This window comes from Lactuca serriola, chromosome 1 (assembly GCF_051521515.1).
Source record: "Lactuca serriola cultivar US96UC23 chromosome 1, Lser_US96UC23_V15, whole genome shotgun sequence".
Taxonomy (NCBI): Eukaryota; Viridiplantae; Streptophyta; class Magnoliopsida; order Asterales; family Asteraceae; genus Lactuca; species Lactuca serriola.
The window spans coordinates 157063150-157075206 of record NC_136408.1 but is presented as its reverse complement, the minus strand read 5'-3'; positions in this window follow the sequence as shown (position 1 = coordinate 157075206).

Genomic DNA, 12057 nt, shown 5'->3' with positions numbered 1-12057 from the left:
TAAATGTTTCTAGGTCTCTTTTTATTTCAGTCTGGTTTGCCTAAAAATATTTGGGGAGATACGGTTCTTACAACTATTTTTTTAATAAATAGAAATCCCTCTTCTGTTTTAAATGGTAAAACTCCTTTTGAACTTGTTTATAATTGTGTTCCTGATTTTGTTAAAAACAGAGTTTTTGGGTGTTTATGTTTTTCAACTAAATTAGATATTAAAGATAAATTGTCTGAAAGATCTGAAAAGTGTGTTTTAATTGTTTATTCAAATGTTAAGAAAGGATATAAATTGTTTAGCCTTGATAGTGGAATTTTTTTTCTCCAGGGATGCGAAGTTCTACGAGTCTATTTTTCCTTTTAAAATGGCTTCAAAATCTGGTGCTTTTTCTTATTCTCTTGAGTCTTCTTCCTTGAATGATCATCGTCCATGGGATCCTTTTCCAATAATGAAAATTTGTTGTCTGATAATCTTGATGATAGTCAAGGTTCCAGAAATTTAGATGGTACTTATCAGGAGGGTGATATTAGTGTTGATCAACCTGTGAGTGCAATTGATTCTAATTGTGAAGGTAGTTTAAATAGAGCTGCAACTCTTTCTGATCAGGAAGGTTCTCCAGATTGTGAAACACTTGGTTCGCAACATGATCCGGTTTCATTTGAATCTCTGGACAATTCTGTGGAAAATCTTGGTTCATCTCCTTCTGATAGTCAATATTTGAGGCGGTCTCATAGAGAATCTAAGTTTCCAAAAAGGTTTAGTGATTTTTGTTGGATTAGTGTCTAAGTCCATAACTATTTTGGTATGTACTTGACCCGATGGTGCATGGTCCTTTTGGGTTGCCTTCACCAAAGCAACTTGATAGGATGAATTATGGAGAGAAAGGATTAAATATGATTTATTAATATATTATGGGAATAATATATTAAAGGAGAAATCATATTGTTTAATTAATATTAGTCAAGAATTAATTGGTAATTAGTTTTGTGACTAAAAGAGATTAATTAAACTTAAGGGACTGAAATTGTAATTATAAGATAATTGCAATCTGGGCCATGGATTGCCTTATATTATAAGGTAGACGAATTCTAATGGGGAAGCCCATATGAAATTGTCCAAGGCCTTGAGGAAAGGGCTCCATGGGTTGCTTAGGGCTTAAGCATCCAAATTAGGGTTTCCTTGTTAGATAACCCTAATAGCCTCACTATATATAGATCCCTTAAGGACCAAAAACGTGGCTAAGCATCTTGATAGGGTTTTCACACGGTGTTGGCAGCCTCCATCCTCTCTCCTCTTCATCCTCTTGCTTATGGTGTTTGTGAACCATTAGAGGAGTGACAATTGTGACTCTATGCTTTCTAAAGTCAATACAAGGAGATTTGGGATTGTTATTGCTACATAACAATCAAGGTAATATGTTAAACCCATTCTTATGTTAATATGATTACTTGTATGTTAGAATTAGGGTTTATAGTTTTGGATAGCTTGCATGTACAATAGAGAAACCTAGATCCAAGCATTAGGGTTTGTATGAGCACATAGGATGTTCTTATAACCAAAACCTATCAGTGGTATCAGAGCCTAGACTGGTTTCTATTGTATTGATGCATTATATGTTTAAAAAAATCGATTTTTTGGTTTCTGGAGTCTGGACTCGCCGAGTCCATAATTGAACTCGCCGAGTCCATGCTGACTCGACGAGTCCATGCTTGACTCGACGAGTCAACTCGTCAGATGGAGCAAACTTCGGGATTTCTTGCTGTTTTTGCTTAAGGATAGTTGCCTTATCATATTAGATCAATATAAATCCAATTTTATGATATATTTGACTATATTCTTGATCTAATTGAAGATATTTATCAATTAATAAAATATTTGTTTCCTTATTTGATAATTGATTAATTATTTTGATTAAATTAGTAAATTGTTTTGCAAGAAATCATTAAATAAATCAAATATGGATAATTATGTGATTAAATGTTAATTTAGATTATTTGTTATTTGATCCTTGTTGTTATGAAAAGTTTCATGTTTTCCCCTTTAGGTTTTATAGTTTAAATTTGAACTCAAAGGTTTTGTTGTTTTGAAATTTAAATAGTTAAAACCCTAATGTTTTGAAAAGGTTTCAAAACTTGCCCTCAAGTTTTGGAATTTAAATTTTGATTAATAGTTTAATTTTGATGTATATTTAAATTCTAAACCCTAATGTTTTGAAATGTTTCAAAACTTGCCCTCAAGTTTTGGAATTTAAAAGTTGATTAAAAGTTTAATTAGGAATGTTAAATTCTAAAACCCCAATATTGTTTTGAAAAAGTTCAAATCACACCCTTATGGTTCTATTAATTAATTAAGGTGTATAATTAAAAGAAGTTTAATAAATCCATAAAAGTTTTGGTTTACAATTTAATTGAATTAAAAGTATAATTGTTAAATTTAACCACCTAATATTTTAAAAGTGTGAAATACACCCTATACTATATATAACATTAAAAGTCTAACATTATATATATATATATATATATATATATATATATATATATATATATATATATATGTATGAGTAAAAGTCAGTCTTACCGTTAGTAGGCATCATTCACGAAGCTGGTCTATAAGCGGTGTTTAAGGAAATTGCCTATAAAATGGCGATTGAATGGGTATCCACTCTTACCCACCGCACTCTTGACTAGTGGAGGGTCGTTAGCCGAACGGGTAGGATAGGACGAAACCTTCCATTATAAGTATAGTGAAGTATAAAAGTAACTAAATGTTTTTCAAATTCCCAATCTTAGTTACTTAGGGAAAGTGAATTGATGCAATTCCATGAAATTACACTTTGTGCCCATGCGAAGACGTTAGTGGAGCGTGTGTGGTTTACCGGCACACTAAATGGTTCTAAGCAAAGGTAGCAAAGGGTGACTCAATGTTTGTCATAGTTCGGTGGAGCGTGTGTGGTTTACCGGCACATCGAATAGGTGACTGTAACATGTGAGGGCACCATGTAAGTTTGCATGGTTATTCACACCCGCTTTGTGATCCTTGGCATCCCAGTCACAAACAAGAGGGGCATATCGAGATTTAAACATGCCATTGAAATGTTCAATGAATCTCAAAGGGTCTAGGAGTTTTCATAGATTTAAAACTTAAATTTCTTTTTCGTTTTTCATGGTGGAAATTAGTGAATCGTCATTCACTTACCTTCAAATATTCTGCAATTAGGGTTACGGCATCCCTCTCCCAAGTTGTGGAATATTGTGTTGGGTCCTAGCCTTAGTATCTCATTTGGGTGATTTACTAAGGACTCAATCAATCAACTAACTTGAATTCGTTTTTCTCCCATTTTGTAGATGTCAAAGTTTGACAACTATGGTCTTCCCAAATCCCATGGAACAAGCTTTCCACATGAAGATGATATTCCACGATTCGATCGAGAAACAAGAAATCATGCTTCACTTTCTCCACCTCCTCCAATTATTCTCCTTAACCCACAAGTTCAAAGGCTTGAAAAGTTCAAGATCACTCAAGCCCTTTTGGCAAGTAAACATAAAGAAGGAAAGTCAGTGTGTGCACACGTCCTAGGGATGAAGTCACACATTGATAGGTTAAAAATGATGGGATCCGTTGTCTGTGAGGAGATGGCTGTTGATTGGGTTCTTCAGTCACTTCCTAATTCATATAGTGAGTTCGTAAGAGAGTACTATATGATGAACCACAACGTGACCCTTATAGATCTCACCTATATGCTTATTGGTGCTGAATCAGCAATGGTTTGGCACAATAGAAAAGCAAAGTTGATTGGTGGATCTTCCTTCAAGACCTCTATGAATATAGACAATGGCAACGAAAGACAAGCTATGATCGAAAGGTTTGATCATAAGAGAAAGGCAATGTCTAAAGTAGTTTCATGTCATGTTCCAAAAGAGTCAATTTGCTTTTATTGCCAAGAGAAAGGGCATTGGAGACAAAGCTGCCCCATTTACTTAAGAGATCTAAGAGATGGGAGAGTCGAAACGTATGGCTCTAACATAGGTAAAATCCATTAACTTAACTCTTTTATGCTTCTATTCTAGACTCTTAATACATAATGTGATAAGAGTACAATTGATGTTTTGTAGGATCGAAGAAAAGAAAGGAAGCTTAAAGGAAGAAGTGAGCAGAATCTAACCGCGAAGGAATGGATTTCGATCGCATTTATCGAAGATTAGATTCTTGAGCTACTACTTAGAGTTAGAATTAGATTGCTAAGAAAGATGTATTAGCATAGTTTTTTCAATGAATTGCATTGTAAGGACGAAATTTTTCCGCAATAAAATAAATTTTGATTTTATATTATTTATTTATCCTTGCAATGGGCGTATATGAAAAATTGATGTTTGAATGTTTCTATTATTAGAAATAATGGATATGATTCTTATTTATGGTAAGATCGAGAGTTTAACAAATAGGGAGAGTTTCTCATCGCCCAAGTTTCAATTGGACAGAAACTTGGAATCATGCAACTTGGTTGCACGATGAATGAGAAATTCCATATTTGGAAATTAGACTAATTCATTGACAAAGTGTCAAGTGAAGGACTAGGAGATCGAGCACACAAAGTTGCGTGTTGATCAAGTCCACCATAAGAGTAACAAAGATATTCGTCATGTTGTACTAAAAGTTTAGTAAATATGATTATACTTACAAGATTAAGTGTAATTCTGAATTGATTGAAAAAGTTTAAATCAATAGCAGAACGAATAAGAAGAATCAAGTAGGCAGAAAGATAAAAGTTTCTCCATTCTAAGAAGAATGGAGGGTACCTTTTATGCTTTATGATAGGTCTTAATGATTAAGAACCATATCTCAATTGATCCTCTAAGTGAGTCTTAGTACAATTGCATGTCTAAGAAGAGGATTCAAGAATTGAAGAAATGGTTAAATCAAGAAGTCAATCATACTTCGTTCCAAAACAAGTCTTAGATTTAAGATTGTGACATTGAGTGAATAGTATTAAGAAGGTTATAACATTCAAATGTGGAAAGTTGTGATGTCTTGGATAAGACAAAGACCAACTAGGATCAATTTATGAAGTGTTTGATAAAAGCTACACTAACTCTTGAATATTTGTTTGTCAAGAAATGGTTGTTGACAAGAGAATTTTATATATCAAGGAGTCAGTGGGAGTCTTATTGGTCTTGAAAGGTTTCAAGAACAAATCAAATAGACCTTATCAATCATCACTAGCACACGAGTTGAGGTTTACAACCTATCGTGTTGACGTTATTTTGTTTCTGTGCGGTTCCAATTGAGTTAATTATGCATGTGAGTTCTATGAGTTCTCATTTTGAACGCATAAAAGGCAAAGCACCTTAATCAATGAAAGGTACATTGATAGGAAAAGGTGAGCTGCTTAACTACTTGGAAGACATGGTGGGCAATTGTGCTACCATAAGGCAAGAAATCAAGATTAAGAAAGTTCGATCCATATGAGTTTGAATTTGTCGTAAACTTTGGTTTTGACAAATTCACATGGATAGGAACAAATACACTGATTAAATCTAAGTGTCGTAAGATTTCCTCCTTCATGAAAATGATCGTGAGGAAATGCTTTCACTAAGAAAGATTTTAAGAAGATAGTGATTGTAAAATTGCATTCTCGAATTCAATTATGGTTACAGTATCCCTTTCCATGATTTGAATTGTGAGGTTTGGCAATTAGTCCTAATTGTTTAGACACACATATGAACTATCGAAGGCAAAGGTGTATAAGTTCAAGAAGCCTTGATAAAGGATTATCAAAGCACTAAATATTAGAAACATGAACTTAAGAAATTCAATAAGTATTGTTTTCTGAAAGTTAAGATGTTTATGAATACACGTCAAAGCTAGTGGGAGCATAAGTGTTATGTTTATAATAATCATCATGATAGTGGAAGCATAAATTTTATGATTGTATGATTATTAAGGAAAGTATTGCAAGTTGGCAATATTAATTATAGAAAACAAGAGTTATACTTTGCAAAGTCGCAAGAGTTGTAAAGTTGTTTTGCTATAATTAAGGGAGAGAATATTATGCTTCATTTCAAATCTAAAGGCTTAGGTTGTGGAATGTTAATAAATTTAGTCAAAGGTACATAGTGTGTTCTTAAAATTTCGATTATGATTACGGCATTCCTCTTCACAATTCGAATTTTGAGAACATAGCAAATTAAACATTATGCATTGTGTCCCATACGCTTCGGGTATAGGATCGATTGCAAATGCTTTAATGTTTGACCATTCTAAAATTTTTCAAATGTCGAGCGCATTTAGAGGGAAAAGGGACTAGAATTGGTTTTGACTAAAATAATTAAACAACTATCAAAGGACAATCCAAAGTTTGACGAGGATTGGTCGCTTGTGAGTAGTAGGAAGCATGATATTGGATGGACCATATCGACATCATTATGAATAGATAAGATTCTATTAAGAATGACTTGTCATATGGAAAATATGGAAGTGTGTCCATATTGGGAATTGAATATGGAAAAATCTATGACTAGATTAGAAACTTTTATGCAAAAGGATGTTCAAAGGAATGTACTTTGAGTGAGAGACATCATATCTAAGGAATTGTAACAATCTCCGATAGAGGACTTTGTAATATCATTGGCAATAGTCTTTGTGACTTTGGTGCAGTGACATTACAAAAGGATTATTGCATAGAATGTCAGAATCTAGCATATTTTATAAGTAACAAGAATTTGATATTCTCACACTTATGAAAAAGGATTTGGAGTTGTGAAATGAGAATGATTGGAAATGTGTTCAATTTGATCTATTTCACAAAAGTAATAACCATAGGTAAACATTGGGTGCATGCTAAGAGCATGGGACAAGTGTAATAATTCAAGTAAGAAGTTGATTACCCGAAACGACAAATAATGAGTAATCGATATGGTGATAAATAAAATGAGTTTTATTTATACTCAAAGGTTTGAGGCCATATGGGATTAGTATTATTCTTGTGTTTCACTTTGCATGTTTTGACTTCTAGAATAATTGAGTTTATTAAGAATAATCGAATTATTCAAACGGGCCACAGTCGTTCATATGTTGGAAGTAGATATGAATGAAGATTGTCGTGAATTGGTGTGCGGATTGTCTAAAAGAGTATTAGACATAAGCAAATGTTTGCTGCAACGTTCATGAGTGCTTATGAATATGATTTGAGCATTGGATTAAATCCACGCTCACTTGGATCACTCCATGAATTGTATCACGAGTGATTGGTGAGACGATAACATCTTATATTCTTGAAACCGAGATGTGTGAGTTGTATCTTGCAAATTGGTTGCACATTGATAATATGTAAACGCACTAGTAACTTGGTGTTATAAAACATATTGTTGTGTGTGATTCGGTGAGTGAGTGCAAGCAAGCATTGTATCAAAGTTTATCCGTTCCTTTTATCCAAAGAAGGATAAAAGCGATATCTTTGGGCCCCTCGATGATTTAGTGATGACAAACGTAAATGCTCGGCCGGGCTAGGGCTAATTTGATTTGTTCAATTAGTCAGTCGTCATAAATCGGAATCGAGATATAGTACAAAGAGAATGATTTGAAATCATATCTCATATGATATCTAGAATGGAGGAATATATGATCCCTTATCTAAGGACACGCGTATCTGATAGGATCAGAGCTGACAGCGGCCTTGGAAAGCTACGATTGCAGATCAGGATCTGAAGTCATACGCATAATAGTTATTAGACTTATCCAAGTGGGAGACTGTTGGATTAGTGTCTAAGTCCATAACTATTTTGGTATGTACTTGACCCGATGGTGCATGGTCCTTTTGGGTTGCCTTCACCAAAGCAACTTGATAGGATGAATTATGGAGAGAAAGGATTAAATATGATTTATTAATATATTATGCGAATAATATATTAAAGGAGATATCATATTGTTTAATTAATATTAGTCAAGAATTAATTGGTAATTAGTTTTGTGACTAAAAGAGATTAATTAAACTTAAGGGACTGAAATTGTAATTATAAGATAATTGCAATCTGGGCCATGGATTGCCTTATATTATAAGGTAGACGAATTCTAACGGGGAAGCCCATATGAAATCGTCCAAGGCCTTGAGGAAAGGGCTCCATGGGTTGCTTAGGGCTTAAGCATCCAAATTAGGGTTTCCTTGTTAGATAACCCTAATAGCCTCACTATATATAGATCCCTTAAGGACCAAAAACGTGGCTAAGCATCTTGCTAGGGTTTTCACACGGTGTTGGCAGCCTCCATCCTCTCTCCTCTTCATCCTCTTGCTTATGGTGTTTGTGAACCATTAGAGGAGTGACAATTGTGACTCTATGCTTTCTAAAGTCAATACAAGGAGATTTGGGATTGTCTGATCAATCGTCTTCCTGAAGAGCTCTCTTTTCTCTCTTCTGTCTCTGAGTTCGTCGTTTGAGTCTGTAATCATTCATAACTTGTTAGAGTCTTCTTATTCTGTTTGAGTTTTCTCTATGTTAAGTGTATAGACTAGAACTTAACTATGAGGGCAGAGTGTGATTGTAGTGAGCTTTCATGTGTAAGTAATTGAAAACCAACTGGTTCTTACTTGAATAAGAATCGTTGATGTTTTGATTTCTTGAGTGTTCATATTTTTAGTTTTCTTAAGAAAGAGATCGATTGTTCTATCCTGATTCGATGCATCGATATGGCCAAGGATGGCCACGATGTGATGATATGCTGAAGTGAGAATTTGGCTGTTGACCTTGACTTGTGACTTTTGGCTATGGTTAACTTTTAGTCAACTCCTGGTTTTAGAAGAGGAGATAAGGGCTTAATAGTTATGATGTATAGGTGGTGCATAGCATTGGTACTTCTGGCAGTGAAAGCAGTAGCAAGTAATTATCATATGTAAGGTGAGTCTCTTCACTATACTTATGGGTCGAAGACACCAATGTCAGCCCATTGGATTATGATATGTAAGAAGACCAGGTGGTGGCCCCTGGAAAATGCATGAAAGACCTGGAGATGGCTCCCGACAAATTGTATTCAAGACCTGGGTCTAGACCATGGTAGTTATATGTAGGATGCGAATTGTCTTTTTGATACTTGCATTGAAGAAGATGAGGTGACTCTAGACACTTATTTTTAAGACCCGAGTTTTGGCCCCCAACTTGGCAAGGAAAGACCATGATACGGTTCATAGCATAATGAAAACTGTAAGACTATGCTTGGCACATAGCAATCTCTATTATATGTATGGTTTGTGGTATTTTGGGGAACTCACTAAGCTTTGTGATACGGATTCATGTTTATGGTTTCAGGTACTTCCGGTTCTAAAAGGAAAGGCCCGACGTGATTATACGGCATCCCCCCGAAGTTTCCTCATTGGCTATTTTGATTCTTACATTGATGTTTAAGTAATATGTTCACATTGATTGGTTTTGAAACAACTCCCTTGTATGGTTTATTGTATAAAAAATGAAAATTTTACTATGAATTTTTCTGACGTTACAGTTTTCAGTACCAACATAGATAGAATACATTTTGAATAATCAGGTTTATGTTGATTGCATAATTAGGAAAGTCATAGCAGAATTGAATCTGTTTTTATTACTGAATTTCATTTAGTTGTTTTTCACTGCAATATTTAGTTTTAATTAATAATCAAAATCTCCTTTTTAATATTTCCTGTTTTATGACTAGTAAGTGCCTTACGCAAAGAGACATTGACTTTTTGGACGTGTTCCTATGGATTCGACCCTACTTCCCTGTGTTATCCATTAGTGCGTTTGAGCAGTGACATTTTATTTGCTTAAGGTGTGTGCGACACTTTTCGATTCAGGTGAGTTTCTCACTATTTTACTTATGTTTACTACAAGAAAAAGTGTTGTATCTTCAAAAAATTTAAGCATTTAGGTCACGCATTATTGCATGCCCTTAAATTAGTGTCTAAACAAAAAAGAAAAAAACATGGAGGGCACATGTGTGTCATCTAAGGATGTCGCTTTATAAATTTTAATGGAACGCGCGTTCCATCCTTTTAATAGCAGGGGGGAAATGAAATCCTAAAAAAATAAAACCCCCGCATTTCATCCATCTTTTAGGGTTTCTATGTAAACCCTAGACCTCATTTGCAGGTGTTCTCTGATCAAGTTGTTGCTGTTCGGGAAGGAATAAAGAATTCATCATCTCTACCAGTCGACAACCTTCACTCTCTACTTCTCCTTTTCTCTGTAAACCCTAGACCTCATTATGCGGCTGTAACTCTTCCTCCCTTTCGTGTTTTTGGAGCTTGGCAGCCATACAGTGGTCAACGATGTCGACTATCCTCTTTTATCCACCATTTTCTCCCTCTGAGACTTTAAAGACACGCCATCCCAAAATTGGAAGAACTAGGGCTTTTATGCTCTGGATCTCACAGGAAACAAGTTTTCCTTGCCCCCAACCTCACATATCCAAATTCCTTCTTCTTCAAATGATTATATGTTCTTACCTCTCAACCGTACAATATCTCTCACGCTTTCCTATTTATAGTCAGAGTTTGAGAGCAAAAAGAAAAAAGAAGAAAGAAAAGATGTGCCTATTCTTCCTCTTTTCTTCCTTTAGTTCTATCAAAACCCTTCTTCTCCTTTCTTATTATTTCTTTTTTCTTCGATTTGCTGGTGAGGGTGTGAGGTGGCGTTCGAAGGTTGTCAAGGGGTTGTGAGGAGATGATGGCTGGTGATTGTTCGGTAATGGAGAAATAAGGGTGTGTTTGTCTGAGTGATTAACAACTTTCAGCAACTCCAAGTGCAGAAGCCCTAAAATTTTAAGCAACTTTTAGAGGGGAAAGGGAGAAAAGAAAAGAACAATGTATCAAGAATTAGAAAAAAGAAGCGGAGAAATAACCAAATCCATCTTTGATCCCTACCAGATGCATGTAAGATTTTCTACGCTTTTTATTTGGTTTCTCGTGAGATCGTCCAACTTTCTTCTGTGTTTGCTGATTCTTCCTTTGTATCTTCATGTTCATCACTCTTTCTGTCATATTCGTCTTCATTTGTATTCCTAGGTAAATTGTCATTATCCTAATTATGAAATTAAAGCTAAAGAGCAATTTTAGTTTTCCAATTGTTTCATGTTGTGTGATTTGATTTATATGTATATTGGGTTTTAATTCATTCCCTTGAAATTTAGGGTTCTAGGTTCATAAATGCAGAGCAAACAACACACACCCATTATTCATGTTCTCATCTGTAATAGGTTAATGTTTCTTCTCATTCTGCATTCATTCTTCCTGGTAAAAGTAAATTTGTATCAACAATTGGACAACAATCCTATCTAAATGTCTACCTATGCATCTAATATGCATTTAATCTGTAGCCTAATGTTACTTAGTTTATGTAGATGGGATTTTCGATCTCTATAATGTTTATATTGGATTCTTATTGATTTTATTTTTCTCAAATTCACCTTTTGTAATTACTGCAATACCTTTAACTACACAATTTTTTAATACTTTGATTGTTATGCTTTTCCAATTAAATTAGTGAGTTCATATGCTCTAAATTTCTCATAGGAGCCTTAAATGACACAACCATTTGCTACATAAAAGAATTATTTAACTAGCAAAATTCAGAAAAGAGAAGGCATATTCTTATCTATTTTACTGATTTGAGGTTCACTTCCCTTTTGTTGGTCGCTATATGATTTTTAATTATTTTTTTTCATAGGAAGAAGTTTGATTGCAGAATTTGGACAAAAGGAGCATGTTGTTTTAGATATTTCTGGAGTAAGATGAAATAATAACTTAATAATAATAGTCGATGCTTAAGGTTTAGGGTTTGAGGTACAATTATCTAAGTTCACTGTTGTATTAAATATTAATTACCTTTTGGTTTCTAATTTTCCTTTTTGGTTAGATATAAGGAGTATCGACTTCAAGATTACAATACACGGTTTCTAAAAGAATTAAGAAATGATTGTGAATCTAGATTGTAGCATAAAATCTTGAAAATTAACTTTCTTTTTTTGTTTCTTGATTTTGGGGTTTAGTTGAATAACAAACATAACTGGAAGCACTTGCAAACTTGTCTTGTGAAAGTTGATGAT